Source organism: Triturus cristatus, chromosome 3_1 (assembly GCF_964204655.1).
Source record: "Triturus cristatus chromosome 3_1, aTriCri1.1, whole genome shotgun sequence".
Taxonomy (NCBI): domain Eukaryota; kingdom Metazoa; phylum Chordata; class Amphibia; order Caudata; family Salamandridae; genus Triturus; species Triturus cristatus.
In genome coordinates, this window is record NC_140583.1 from 1,166,765,024 (window position 1) to 1,166,780,765 (window position 15,742).

At 41.6% G+C, this 15,742-nt stretch overlaps 1 protein-coding gene across 15 annotated transcripts in view; it reads left to right on the plus strand.

The window, feature by feature from the left end:
- Positions 1 to 15,742, plus strand: part of PKNOX2 (PBX/knotted 1 homeobox 2) — a 3,737,380-nt gene that overhangs the window by 2,072,849 nt on the left and 1,648,789 nt on the right. Inside the window, exon 1 of one of the 15 annotated variants that reach the window (XM_085646090.1) lies at positions 9,096 to 9,654. The exons of the other annotated variants lie outside the window; for them this stretch is intronic. The gene's annotated coding sequence lies outside the window, so the exon portion shown is untranslated. Of the gene's footprint in view, positions 1 to 9,095; positions 9,655 to 15,742 lie in introns of those variants that run through there. 15 annotated transcript variants of the gene reach the window in all.

Sequence of the window (15,742 nt, forward strand, 5' to 3'; positions counted from 1 at the left end):
AGTCTTCCTATTTGGAATACATTGGACACTCATCAGTACCAATGGCAATGCATCTGGCTATTTCAAGGATGTCGAAGCACAAACTTTTGCAACTCAAAAAGAAGATGGACGGAATGTTGAACGTTGTCAAACACTCATCCTAGTCACAGATCTGGGTTTAATCCATCATTATATTGCTCACAATGCCATTCCAGTTTAGACCCAGCCATATGCAAATCAGTCTTGACCCTGCTCCCACTGTGAACAGTCCAGCCCGAACTGTCAGGTATTCCCTGAACCAGAAAACAAGCATCATGGGACTGGTTTTGGGGTATTACCCCACATCAGCCAGGCTCGCTTGAAACCGGTTGTGTAGTGAGCATGGGACCTACATCTGGGCATACCCTGGTCGAAATGGCAATACAAGAAGATGATGGATGGAAAGTTGAATATTGTCAAACACTCACTCCCAGTCACAGATCTGGGTTTAATCTATTGTTATTTTGCTTACCACGCCATTCCAATTTAGACCCAGCCATATGCAAATCAATCTTGACCCTGCTCCCAATGGGAACAGTCCAGCGCGAACGGCCAGGTCCTTCCTGGACTGGAAAACAAGCATCCTGGGAGCGGTTTTGGGGTATTACCCCTCATCAGTCAGGCTAGCTTGAAACCGGTGGCGTAGTGAGCATGGGAACCACGTCTAGGCATATCCTTCCCAGTTAGGGCAAAATTGCAGCACAAACGTTTGCCGATCTGGACTTTATTGTTCTATTTATCTGCTCAACTATGTCCGATATTTCTGGTCAGTAGCTGCAGTGTAATTTTTGTTCAATTTATAAAGCATGTTCATCACTCCGTTGTAAAGTGCATTCCTCTATCTGAATCAAGAAGGAGCGGCATTCCGTGCCTAGAGATGATCTGCCTTAGTAACAGTTTAGCTATAGTTAGACTGTCATTTCTACTCGTCAGGTAGCCTTCCACACACCAAGAGAATACACAGATAATCACTAGGATATATCTCAGCCCATTTTGGACAGGTGTTTCAATAAAATCAATGTGTAACCTGTTAAAGGGACCACTTGATCTTACTAAGTGTATGCTTCTGACTGGTGTCTTCTTCCCTACATTCAGTTGTTGACATGTGATACATCTCCTGCGATTTTCCTCAACTATTATTTGGAATCTGGGATTAAACCAACTTTGTCTGAAAGCCTTACCACTGCAACTCTCCCTAAATGTGAGTACCCTTGATAATACCTAGCCATTGGAAACAACAAGCTATCTGGCAATACTGATCTCCCATCTTCAGACATACAAATATTGTTTGCATTCTTGGTACAAGCTGCCTTGATCCACCCATTTTGTTCAGTGTGTTACAGTTTCTTCCACTCCCTTTAGTTCTTCCCAAGTGTCAGTTATTTCTATTATCATTGCAAAAGCACATTCTTCATCACTTCTGTAGGTTAAACCATCATATACGGTAAAACCTCCACTGGTTTTGCATGCTAGCAAGGCACAGTACCTAGCAAACTGAGTCAGCGTATATATTGCCAATGGCGACGTATTCACTGCCTGTTTCATGTCCCAGACACTTGACAACAGCAATCTTCTTTGGCAACTGTAATGCTTCCAATAGATTTTTTACATGTTGCCCATTTTTGATATAGTATCCTGTTGAGGTTAAAAAATCTATTTGCATCCACAATTGCCCAAGGTCGTGAATTACATTGAAGCCATATTGGCTATTTGTAAAAATGGTAACTTTAAATTGTGCAGATCAACTGCAGGCTCGGGTGAGAGCAATCAATTCAGCAACTTGTGCAAAGAAGACAGATTGGAGCCAGGAGGCTTCAGTCACATTGTTTATAGTGCACACCTCAGAAGCATGAACCATCAACAAATGGGACATAATCAGGCTCATTCAGTGGTTCATCCTTAATATCTTGTTGTGGCTTTGTGCATAGTTCAGTGACACTTAGGCAATCATGATCAAATCATCATCGTTGTCTTCTTGATCAATTACAGGCAGAAGAGTAGAAACGTTTAAAACATTACATCTTCTGATGGTAACATTTTCAGGTGCAAGGAGGCTTTGTTCATATTTACTCAATCTATTATGTATCAAATACTGGGTTTGTGTTCTAGTAAGCAATAATTCAACAGATGAGGAACCATCACAATCAATGGGTGTCCCATCACTATGTTTCTGCTCTTTTCCAGGCTTACACTCACAGCGGCCACTGCCTTTAGGCAACCGGGGAGTCCTGACACTACATGGTCAAGTGTCATTGAAAAAAAAGCCACATGTCTTCGGGCTCCAACATGCATCTGTGTTAACACTGAGAGTGTGCACCCATCACTTTCACTACAAAACAGAGTGAAGTCTTTAGTGTAATCTGGCATTCCTAGAGCTGAGGCAAGACACAATTTATCTTTCAGCTCCAGGAAGGCTTTGTACATTCTTTATCCCAAGGGATTCGGTCTAACACATCTCGATGTGTTTGCCTCAGGAGAGGTTTTGCTGTCAGGAAAAAAATTGGTATCCATTTTCGACAGTAGCCAACTATTCCCAAAAACATTCTGAGCTCTCTGTGTGTTCTTGTTGGATTAATTTGCAAAATGGCTTCCGATCTCTCTGGTGACAACTTTCTGACTCCTTTCATAATAATATAGACCAGATAATTAACTTCTTTTTAACAGTACTGCAGTTTAGCTAGAGAAACTTTCTGTCCTTTCTCTGCCAGGTGATTCAATAATGCAATGTTGTCGTTTATGGAAGCTTTTTGAGTTTCTGAAGCTATTAGCAAATCAATGTGCTAAACAAACGCAGACTCACAAGACATTTATAAAGACTCAAGATTCATCTTTAAGATCTGGCTAAAAATGGAAGGACTCTCAGTATACCCTTGAGGGACACGACACCACGTGATTGTTCTCTGTTGGGACACAAATGAGAACAAAATTGGCTATCTTCATGCAAAGGCACTGAGAAGAAAGCCTGACATAGGTCAATGACTATAAACCTCTCTGCAGTACATGGAATTTGGAAGAGCACAGTAGCATGATTTGAAATGATGGGAAACAAGGCACCACTATTTCATTAATCTTTCTCAATTCCTGTACTATTCTATACTTCTAATTCGGTTTCTGAATTTCTATTATAGGAGTGGGTGGACTGCTAATTAATTCCTTCAACAAGCCCTTATGAAGCATATCTTCAATTATGGGTTGTACCCCAGCAATTGTTTCTGCGGACAGTGGATAAGGTGGTGCTCTTGGGAAAAATGCATTTGGTTTATTTGGAAATGGACTCGGTCTACACTTTTTATGAGTCAGATATATTTTCCTGTAATGTACCAAACCTCAGCATTAGTTCTGAGCTCTTGTCAACATGGCAGATATTCCTACTTCAGTGTTTTGTTGAATTCATTTAAAATCACCATCTCTAGCATGAGTCATAAATGCAACACCATCTGGTGTGTAGTAAATGGTACAATTCAATTTGCACAATAAGCCCCTTCCTAATAAATTCACTGGACTCGAATCAAAAACTACGAATTGGTGTTTCTCTTCCAAGGTTCCTATTGTGACAGGAACCTCTTCTGAAATTGGATTTGACATTTGTTTACTTGTAACCCCAACTACTTGGATTGTTCTTCTGGAGAGAGGTAAGTCTGGAACTTCCATGGTTCTAATTGTGGATTGAGTAGCTCTTGTATAGACCGAAAACGATACATAGTGACCATAGACATCTACACAGGGGGCCCTTTTTTCTACTATTGGGGCTGCACCAAGTACACAGTCCTCTTCCTCTCTCAGGCACCATGATTGTTAATTTTCAGAACCAAACTCATCCATTTCAAACAAAGGAAATTGTTCTAACGCATTCTGATTTGAGTTCTGGGCTTGTGGCATGGCATTTTGATTTTGGTTTGGGTTTATCTTGGTAACTTATTTACATTCATTTGGGGATTCCCCATTTGTCCTTGCATACTCTGACCAGACATTTGACTTTGAAACTGATTTATTCTCATTCTTTGACATGACATTGCCTCTGTATTTTGGGCTCGCTCTGCAATATTTTCAGGATGAAATTGACATTCTCATTTCCAATGGCCTACCCTATTGCAAATGTGACAAGCAGTGAACTTCTTCATAGCAACAATATTGGTTCCTGACCCCACACCTGTAGAAACACCTCCACCTCATCCCTGAGACACTCACATTTCAATTCGATTTGTCACAAATCCTGCCTGTGGTGCTACAACTCCCAGTATCATTCCCTGTCCTCCAGCCAACAATGGAACTCGAAATCCTTTTTGATCCAATTTTGTCTGTGCTAACGTAAACTTCTCCTTAATTTTCCTCTGCTTCATGTCCAATTCCTCACTGCAATATTTCGCATAACGCAGCACTTCATCTAGTGATTTTGACTGCCAATAAATAACATTTTGTGTGATGTGTGAAATGATCTTAGGCTTCAGTCCCAAAACAAACTGTGACACAAAAATTCCAATATACTCCTCTTCCGGATATTCGTTTCCACTATGCTGTTTGAAACCCTGAAACAACCTTTCATAATAATCATGAACAGCTTCTTTCAGTTCCTGAGTCGTTCTCTCAATTTTTAACCAATCAACATCTTTAGGAGGAATCTTCCCTTTCAGGGAAGTTATAACTGCTTTATATTTTGCCGTCACTAAAGGTGATGGAGCACCTGTTCTCTTTTCTCTCAGAGGCTCAGCTTTTGGCCAATGTACAGAAATACACTCAGACCACAAATCTGCTGGTACTACAATGTCAAAGAACGTATTCAGATCCTTCCATAACACCTTTGAAATTTTGATAAACCTTTCCACTTGATCATACCACTGCACTGGCTTGTCTCTCAGTTTTTGGGAAATTGTTTGTAAATGTAGTCAGATCCCCTTTATTCCATGGAACATGTTCATAAGTACCCGCAAGTACATCTCTCAATGAATACTCTGTCACTTCTCCCACTTCATCATGCTTCGCTTCAGTTTCCCTTTTTTTCTTTTCATGCTTCTTAACCCATCTAAGTTGTAGCTTCTCCACATCTTTCCATCTATGGATTAATCAGTTCAATTATATGATTTCACATCCCTGTAAATCTCATATTTTCCATGGCTTGGGCATCCAATTCAACTTGAAAATTTGGATGTAAATACACATTATTGGTAAGGCCAACATCATATTTCTTCGCTATTCCTGCCAAGTAATTATGTGTAGTAGCTGCCCTACGGGTAATAATCTCCTTACATAAAAAGGTAAGTTCAGGTCTTTCATATTGATCTAAGTGATCAAAATCCAAACATCCCCTAATTAAATCTTATAGATAAACTTTTAATTTTGGAATATCTAAATGTTTATCCCTTTTAACTTGTGCACCCTTCAGGGATTCTGCAGCTTCTGCCCTCCGTTCCTTTGCCAATTCCTCAATCCAAGCTGGTAATCCACTATGTCCATTTCCATATAGTTCACTAGAATTCAATGGGTTCGTAAAGACCAAAGTTCCTCTTCCATCTATCAAAGCATGTAAATTTTGATGAGGTCTCCATAGCACTAGTTGTGTATTCTGGGTAGTCAGTACCTCGACAACTGGAGTCGTTATGACCTATGGGCTTCGTTCAATCAAGGGTGGGGCAGTAGGGGTTTCTTGTGATACAAGCGGGCAGTGTCACTGGGGACCACAGTTATCGGTCACCTCATTATTGACAACGCAATTTGCTAAACCTGTAAAGGTTGTTCAATTGAAGTATGTTTTAGTTGTACTGGAGCAGTAGGCACAGTCCGACTCGCACTAGAACTTATTTATCCTGGGTCAGTGTACGACACAGGAGGTGGTCAGGATGACAATATTTCTTTCAATATCTCATCTCTTGAATCACTATCTGACGCTTCCCCTTCGCGCTTCACTGCATTTCTATCCTTCTCCCTCTCCTCTGATGTAAGAATGGGATACAGTCTAGTTCCCTCGATAATTCCTTTCCTCCATCTATGTTGCTCTTCATCCCATTGAGCATTTGCATAATTTTACATTGCTCTACCTGCTCTCCTCTGATATTTTTCCTTTACTTTTTCCGTTGCGACTTTTCCCCAAATTTGTACAGTTTCATATTGCATGGGTCTAGGTGGTGGCTTCATTTCATACACCTTCTCTTCAATTGATCTAAAATTCTGGTGTTAAATGTTCCACACCTAGGGAAACTCAATGCACACTCATCCTCAGTAATCCTCATCCATTGTGTCAACCACAAACACACTCATTAGTCATTATGCAAGCAAGAGTACCCTCAGGAAGCGACTCCTCACCTTTCCGAATAGGAATATTAACATCTCCTTTCACAAATTTCTTAAAACCCTTTAAACATTTCATTTTTGCAATTATATTTGCCAAATTATTTTTGTAAACCCGATTGTTTTGATTTAGTTCCATAAACATCAGATTTTTAATGCTCAATGAAACAACAATTTAACATTTCGGTAGCTCGTTGTCCAATCTACAATCCAGATGCAAGTTTACAATATCCAATACACAATGCAACACAAAGCACCAACTGACCAATAGCAGTAAGAAACACACCAACCAACCAATCCCACTATGATGTCAACTACTCACTCGTCACAGCGTCCACCCTCCTTCACAATTTTTCTCTTGGTTACTTTGAACAACTAACTTGTGACTAATGTTGTTTGCTTAACTCCTTTCTAACAGAAAATATTTAGATCTTCTTTTACTCAGAAAGATTCCACAATTGTAAATCACTTCTCGACAAGTGAAAATTAACACAAATTAATGTAGCTTCACGCTAATGCACAATAAGGTTTCACCAGCTGTTACTGATGGGAATGATGGTACCTCACACTCCACATCTAAAATCTCTTTGCCAATAAGATTAATATCCCAGGATCTTTCGACTCTTGGAACCTGAAAGCAACTTCTTCACAACAACGCTTTTAATACTGTTCCTGTAGATATCGATTTGTTCATGTATAACACATCCACTCTTTAACAACCACAATTACGACATTATTCTCCCTATTGATACTCACAACTCCAAAACTGCAATATCCAAGACTGTAACCGCTCATCACTCCATCTGGATTCGGGCACTGGAACCTGGAATTGGGACTATTATTGTATATTTCTGGCATTCATTTTAAAGCTCTAGTCTGGGTGTAAAACCATCAATCTGCTACCAGAAATTGCTAGGGCCAAAAGGACTCTCCTGATGGTTCAGATCTTCCATACGCCCACTTACAAATAGCACCACAGGTAATCCTCCAGGTAAGTTGATGGACCTTTTCCACCGTGCTTAGAATTAGAGTAGTCTGTGAAATCAAGTCATTAAAAGATCATTGTCTTTTATAATTTTTGATGAATCAATGATGAGAGGTTACGAATAGTTTTAAATGATTTTATTATTAATAATGTAAGAAATCATCTCTTTATTTTCTATAGTAAATTACAGAAATAGTAACGAAAGGGTTAGAAATCAAACAATCAAATAGGTGTTCCGTAAAGAAGCCCAAATAAGGTGACTTAAGGACCTATTCTAAATAAGAACCCATAAGGAGTTCTGTTGTAAACTATATCACATCATCTTTCCTGGACCCATTTGCAACTTCATTTCAAGGCAAACCTTGAAATCGTCAGCTGAATAATAAATAAAACAGCGACAAGAGACATGACTGGGAAAGAGACATTCAAGGTGGAGATAATGTCCTCATGCGTGCTTGAAACCCTGTGTAAAAGTTACAAATACCATTGGAACCTGTCCCTTGGACTATCACCTCTCAAAAGGGGTGATGGTACCTATACAGAGAGGTAATGAGTGCATGCCCAGTGATGTGTCACATTTCAACAGTTTAGCACTTGACAGTGCAAAGTGACAATGCCCTTCTCACATGAACTGGCCGATGAAAACAGATTGCCTACCAGCTCCCTTCCTGCTAATGCTACTTTTTGATGGCAAGTGTGATGACCCCAGACAGTATGGCATCCCTTTGTGAAAAGAGAGTGGCCAGTGCCCTGGATACTAGATCCCAATATTGGGTACTGCCTTGTCAGCTACCATCCCAGAAGCGCAGTTTTCTCTTTTGTATGTGTGAATGGCCCAATGAGTGTCATTTTCATTGACAGTGATTTTTGCTCGTGCAGTTCTCTATTTGCTTGAACTCATGTTTGGGTAGCAATATAATGTCCAACTTGGGTTTGGTACAGCTCAACCCACAGTTAGGGATGGCCACTGGTTTTCCTGTTACTTGATGCACCTCACCAAGTTATGAGGTCCAATCTGGAGTAAATAGGCCATGGCACAAGATTGTGCGCTGACCTAATGAGATACAAATCTGTCGGTGTTATTCTTAAACACTGTGAGGGGCATGTTCGAATCATAGCCTAGGAACATATCAAAGAGGAGACCATCTTTTCTGTTAAAACGGGCATGAGAAAACATCGGCGGAAAGAGGGAGAGGCAAATAACACAACCTCATTGTGTCGATGTTTCGGACGTGAAATTTGTAACCTCGAGAGCAAAACCCTGACATTAACTAGCTAAAGATTATATTAATTGCAAATGACTCCTATTTCTTAATCCACGAAGCAGGCAGATCACAATTGGCAACACACACTGTTCATTGCGTTTCCCTGCTCAATTTAGTGCAGTCTGGGTAATCCACAAATGTTTGTGCAAAATTGTACCGGCAAAACTGCAACTACGTAATCCTGTATTGTAAGTTATTTATTTCTACTGTTTTCTCCTAATTCCGCCCGCCCTTAGAGGAGGTAGACTAATGTACAGTGCAATCCAGAGGTATCTTGACGGATATGCCGGTGCCTCCAAAAGCTTGGGAGAGCTCAGCTGGGGCGAGTCATTCCCTCACTTCCTGCACACTGGCCTCGCGTCGGTTCCGCCGGAAGGCCTGCCGCCAGCGCGCTCTTCTGAAGGCTGCTAGCTCTGCTATAAAGCTCAGGGGAGGGAGCCTCTCAAAAAGCTTGGGAGAGCTCAGCTGGGGCAAGTCATTCGCTCACTTCCTGCACACCGGCCTCGCGTCGGTTCAGCCGGAAGGCCTGCCGCCAGCGCGCTCTTCTGAAGGCTGCTGTGCTCTGCTATAAAGCTCATGGGAGGGAGCCTCTCTCCAAAAGTTTGGGAGAGCTCAGCTGGGGCGAGTCATTCGCTCTCTTCCTGCACATTGGCCTCGCGTCGGTTCAGCCGGAAGGCCTGCCGCCAGCACGCGCTTCTGAAGGCTGCTGTGCTCTGCTATAAAGCTCAGGGGAGAAAGCCTCTCTCGCGCTAGCTGTGGCTGGGCGCGTGCCCTGGGAGATCACAATTAGGCTTGTTTATTTTCCTCGGACGGGAGTAAACGAGCCCTTCTCTAACTCTAGCCTGTGAAGTTACATCTCTGGCACATACAGACCAATTACCAGCTGGAGGAATTAACCCCATGATGGCCCCCAAGGAAGCAGCCGAGCCTTTAATGGAATGTTAATTGGCCTAATGGGTTTAATGTCAACAAGTCCTAATGAGCACAGTTATAATGAGCTCATTATTTTTCAAGTCTGTTTTTCAAAGTATACGTTGATATTATAGTAACAGTGCCTGATCATAGTCACAAACCAAGCGGCACAGAATGAAGGGGCTACCAAACGTGAGTTTGTTTACTTTTTTCAATATAATATTAAAAATCATTTAACATCCTTCCACCTCCACTTGCTGATGCACAAATCATTTAGCAGCTATTTGGTAACTGGAACATTTGAGAATTGGTTAAACAGCAAAGAAAGCAGGAGCTTTCATGGTGTGCACATAGCATTTGTATTCACTGGTTGTTGGAAAATCCTAGACTGGAAGAATGCTCATTGTTAATGTGAGAACAGAGGGGTCACAGGGACAATAATCTGAAATGGTAGAATCAAAACTCTGTCCAGTAGACCACAAGCAACTGAATGCCAGTTAACCAAAGGGGTATGTGGCTGCTGCCTGACTGATATGGCCAGGGAGTCGCCGATGGCCCTTGGATATCTACCCTTCTCCACCAAACTATCAATGTCAATGGCAAGGCCTGAGACCAGATCTTCTTTGGGTTATGACCCCAGGACGTATTTACTTCACACACACACACACACACACACACACACACACACACACACACACACACGGCATTGTTAGACCTCAAAATTTGCGCAGTTAACCACATTATTCACATTTCTGTTCACAAATGAGACCTATCCTTAGCAGAGACTCTAGTACATGGGAGTCACCTAATCATAACTAATTTGTTCCTGTGCAACCAACAAAAATAGCTGTTCAGACTGAGTACATGACTGGTTATTTGACCCTTCCGCTTAAACGCCTTGTCCAGAGGATGGGTCCCTCCTTATGGGAGGACCCCACCTTCCCTCTGCTGTAGCTGGAGCTCTCCCGCCTCAGGAGCTGTTGTGCAGGGGGACTGACTGACCTTAGGATACTTCCCTCAGACAGCCCCTACACCCAAGTTCCTCATCCCCTAAGGGCCTGTGCTAGCTTGCACCAACTGCACCTGTGCGGGTGGTTGACAGGTAAGGACTTGGTGTCAGTGACTGGCCAACCCCTGTGCCACTGCAAACCCCTTTTGACTTTCTGTCAGAACCTCTTGGAGGGTCCAGTGAAGCTGATGTTATTTTGGTATAAAAGGATGCCGTAAAGGGAACCATAGTATCCCCACCAATCATGACTTCACCTGCCACAGGCCAGCATAGTTCACCTACTATCTGCCCCGTACCATATGTGTTGGCCTAGCCATGCCAGCAAGTTCTCTAGAAACATCACATTAGCTTCTTTCAATAAGCGTGCCGCATCGTGCAAGAAAATTTGCTCACCCTTGATGCATCCATGAGGTATAGATGATTGAAATAGCTGTGTTCAACAACTTACCAACCTTTCTGTTCAACCATTTTTTGACAGCATTTGTGCAGGGGCCACTGCTATCCATAGGATACCTCCCTCGGGCATCCCACTCCTCCCATCGACTTACCAGCTCTCCAATTGAATCTCAGGACAATGTTGGGCCATACTATTATGGCCTCCAGTAAATCCTTTGCAAACCCAAACATTTCAGAGACACACAGTTCAAATAGTGTTTTCGCATTAGCTTGGACAAATCATTGCCTCCCAAATGCCTGATTGTGATCCCTGGAAGTGGAAGCCTCTGGGGCAACATTCTGTCCAAAGTAGTTCCCAAGTTGTCATGCACAGCCTCCCTTGACCACAGAAAGTCATATGATATCTGGCCTTGATTGCACGCTTTGCGTAGGTCTGCAAAATAAAACCTTTGCTCACCTCACATAAGAGCAGCCAAACACCAGTACACTTGTACACCTCTTGCCCACACGTTGACATGAGAAAATGAAGCATTCAGCAACCGTATCACCTGATTATGTCCTCCACCTGCGCTGACAGGAGAATTCCATAAAGGATGAGAAAAAATTAATGCCTGAACATTTACCTGTTCGGTCTCGCATAGACTTCCACCTGCCTGTCCCTTGCACTGCATGTTCCGCTAGCCTAATGCATACAACCACGATGGCTGTGCCAATTCGAAATAAATGGGAGCTATACCCTACAGGATCTACCCTGACACCTGAGCACTATTGAGCACCCTAACCCATTGGAACCTTGCGAGTGGTGACCTGCTTTCAGGAACCAAAAAGGTGGGGTGGGGGGCAATAGGCCTTTGTGCCAAGTTAGCTGTAAAGGCTTTAAGATTCCCCAGTGGATGGCACTCCTTCCCTGTGGCTCTGTAAAGCAGTATGTGATCCTCCGTACCCAATTGGTCGGTCCTTGTACCACCAGATGGGAGAGGAAGACATTGTGTTCCTCCTTCTTAGAACAGGTAATGATGACTGCCAAAGAGCCATTTGGCCATTGAGTATTTGCTAGTTGCAAAACCACAATTTCTGTCCTTCTAATTCTTTGCCACTAGCTCCCCCACTCTTAGTGCCCATAGAATGCCAGGGAGAAACTGCCCTAAACAGTCACACCTCTGCTGGTGACCTGCACACACCCTCAAGGTTGGCCATGATCCTCACCAGATATACATGTTATGGGGCACCTGGAATCTAGCTTGCATACCTCCAATCTCTGCCAGCCATTTGAGATATTGTAAAGCTAAACTAGCAGAACCTGACAATATGAGTGCCAGAAGGTATCCTCGGCAATTGACCCCACAGTAATCCTCATTGGGACTGACATACCCCTAGAACCCTAGGAAATTTCCATGTGGAGAAAACCTTTGACTAAAGCTCAGCCAGAGGGAAGCCAATACAACCTGGTAGTCATAGGCTACCACACCCATGATATCAAATTACTCTTCCACTTCAGCAGACATCTTCTCCTCCAAGCAGGTGAAGTGCATCTAGCACATTCTCATGACTCCCCTTACATTAATATTTCACAGAATCTTATACCCAAAAAACACCCCCTTAACATGGGTCCATTGTAGTCATTCAGAAGTGACCGTCCCTAAATCAACCATCCAGGCCTCTCATGTTGCCTGGAGACCTAGAATTTGCCACAGAAGGTACATTCCCATATGCAGTGACACTTGGGCATGGCAGAGTGTTTCAGTGAGCTAGATGCTCAAACTGTGTGAAGAGGTGTACTCACATGTTTGAATTACCCCAGTATACCCAGACCTTGTTTTTTGTGCCCAACTCATTCTCTTCTGATATCGATACAGGTATTTTTTTTTGTTGTTGTTGCATATTTATTATTTATATAGCGTGAAATCGACCCGAAGGTATTGGAGCGCTTCACATGAGCACCGTATTTACATTACACATTCAGGCACGGGGAGATTAAGTGATTTGTCCAGAATCACAGGATGTGGACGCGACCCCGAGGCTCGAACCCTGGTTTCCAGCACCAAAGTCGGCAGTCTAGCCGACGGACCAAATCCTCTCCCCATGCCTGAGATACAGCTTTTCACCTGGGCCTCTGTAAAATGAAAATCCTTATGTAAAATAATGGAATAATCCAACGTAGACACGAAGAAAGTTGATCTTCAAGGTTTATTCATGTAAATATGAACACACCACTGGAGTGCGTCCTTTCTCTCTGAAGTACGAACGGAAACTGTCTACTGATACCGTTTGTAGTTCAGAAAGGAGGTTCAACGCACGGGGATGCATCTTCGAGAGATGCTCATTTTAAATAACATCAGACAGCATGCGCGTGTAACACGACCAAGCACATGCAAGTTACAAACAACACGAGCTCTACAAACAACACAAGCTCATATATAGAATGTGATAACATAACAAAGCATAGATAAACATATATGGAGTATATTACATCACCCTTCTCCTTTCACAAAGAAAACAACATTGAATTTAATGAAAATAAAAATCCTTGTATCTTGAAGAAAATGTACAGTTGCGAATAGGTCTTGATGAACCATGTTCAGAAGAACTATTACTAACAACATTTTGTGGTTCAACAGGAAACGATGATCTTGAAGTACGATCTCCTGAATCATCATTGCTGAATGACATTGATGAATCTGATGAGGTAGAGCCAAAGTATGAAAAATGTAAATCATCATGAAGAACATTTTTTTTTTTAAAGATTTCATTTGCTTGGTGTGGAATTAATTTAATTAACATTCTCTACTCCACCAACCTTTCTGACCAAGAAACACCGAACCTTTAGACAATTTTAAAATTTGTACAGGAAGAGATAGTTTCGAAAGGCCATTCTTGACTTTCTTAGGAGACTTAATCATGACCCAATCTCCAATTATAAAATCATTAGCATAGTTACAAGCTCTGGTATCAAAGTTTTTCTTTTGTATAGCTTGTTGAACTGCAACTTTTTTAAGCATGTTTTGTTTGTCTTTGCAAGCCAAACATGAATTATCATTCTTCATCAATGTTCTAATCCATGATGGACAAAGAGTTCCATTTGGATCTCTCTTCTTGAGCAATCTAAATGGTGATACACCAGTTGAAGAATGAGGAGTTGTAAGGTATGACCAAATCTTTTTTTTAAAAAACATGTCCACAGGTACACCAGTAGCTAAAGCTGATTGTATTCCCTCTTTTATAAATCTATTCATTCTTTCAACTAAGCCATTGGCCGAAGGGGAATACAATGCCACCTTTAAATGTTTAATAGCATGAGATTTCAAAAAATTCTCCATTACGTTTGAAGTAAAGTGAGAACCATTGTCTGTGACTAATTCTCTCGGAAATCCTTCAGAAAGAAAAATTCTAGAAAGAAAATTAACCACAGACAACGTGCAATCAGCAGAACAAAATTCAACCTTCACCCATTTTTAATAATAATCTATTAATACTAATATGTATTTTTTGTCATGAGAAAGCACTTCAAATGGGCCTGCAAAATCCAAAGCTAATTTCGTCCATGCTTCTTCTGGAACTGGAACATTATGCAAAGGTGTTTTTACCGTTTTCCAGTGTTTATCAGATACTAGACAAGTTGCACATGAATTTATCCACCTGGCAACATCTGAATCAAAACCAGGCCACCAAAAATTTTCTTTCAACCTCCTTGAGGTGGCACTTATACCCAGATGCCCTTCATGTGCTATTTCAAAAATGTTATTTCGCAAAGAAGTTGGAGGAACTGCAAGATCACCACGCAAGACCAATCCTTCAACTAGAGCAAGTTTTTGATTAATTTGTGCAAAAGACTTTAAAGGAGAGGGAACGGAACGTTCTTTAGGCCAACCTGAAACAATCATGTTTTTTACTGCCAAAAGAATAGAATCTTCCTCAGACGCTCTCACCCAATCATCTTGTATGACGTGAGGCAAGTCATTGACAAAATCGTCAATGGAAGCTACCACACATTCTACATCATCAAATCTTGAACATGAAGTGTTATCTTTTAATGATAACCTAGAGAGGCAATCCGCTCTTGAATTACGACCCCCAGGTATGTGTTTTATAACAAAGTTGTATTTGTGTAAGCGTGACAATAAACGAACAAGCCTGGAGGAAGGTTTTCCTGTACCATTTCCATTTAGGAAATGAATTAATGGCTTGTGATCAGAAAAGATTTCAAATTGGGTACCCCAAAATGAAAGTTTTAAATTTTTCCACAGCCCATGTACAAGCAAGAGCTTCTCTCTCAATTGTACTGTAGTTTGACTCTGCAGTAGAGAGAGATCTGGACAAAAAAGCCACTGTATTTTCCTTGCCATTGACCCATTGACAGAGAACGGCCCCTAATCCATTTTGACTGGAATCAACAGATAAAATGCACTTTTCACCAGGTGAGAATGGAGAGAGAGCAGGAGCTTGAATGATGAGTTTTTTAATTAATTCAAAAGCTTGTTGTGCTTCAATTCCCCATGGTTGTACCACCTGAGCATAATTTGATATGAACTTCGAGTAGTATTCTGTCATCCCCAAAAATGATCTTAACAGATCTTTATTTTTGGGTACACTGACTTCATCAATAGCTCGAGTGAGGGAAAACTTGGGCTTGATTCCTGAACCAGAAATAGTGTGCCCTAAGTAGTCAATGGGTTCAGCCATGAATTTACATTTATCTGTACCTAAAGTAACCACATATTCTTTAAATGTATTAAGAACTCTCCTGAGAGTAGACAAATGCTCAAACCTGTTTTTTGAAAAAATTAAAACATCGTCCTGATAAGTTTGGACAGAGTCAATGCCCTTTAAAATGTGATCCATAAATCTTTGAAATACACTTGCCGCAGATGCTAGACC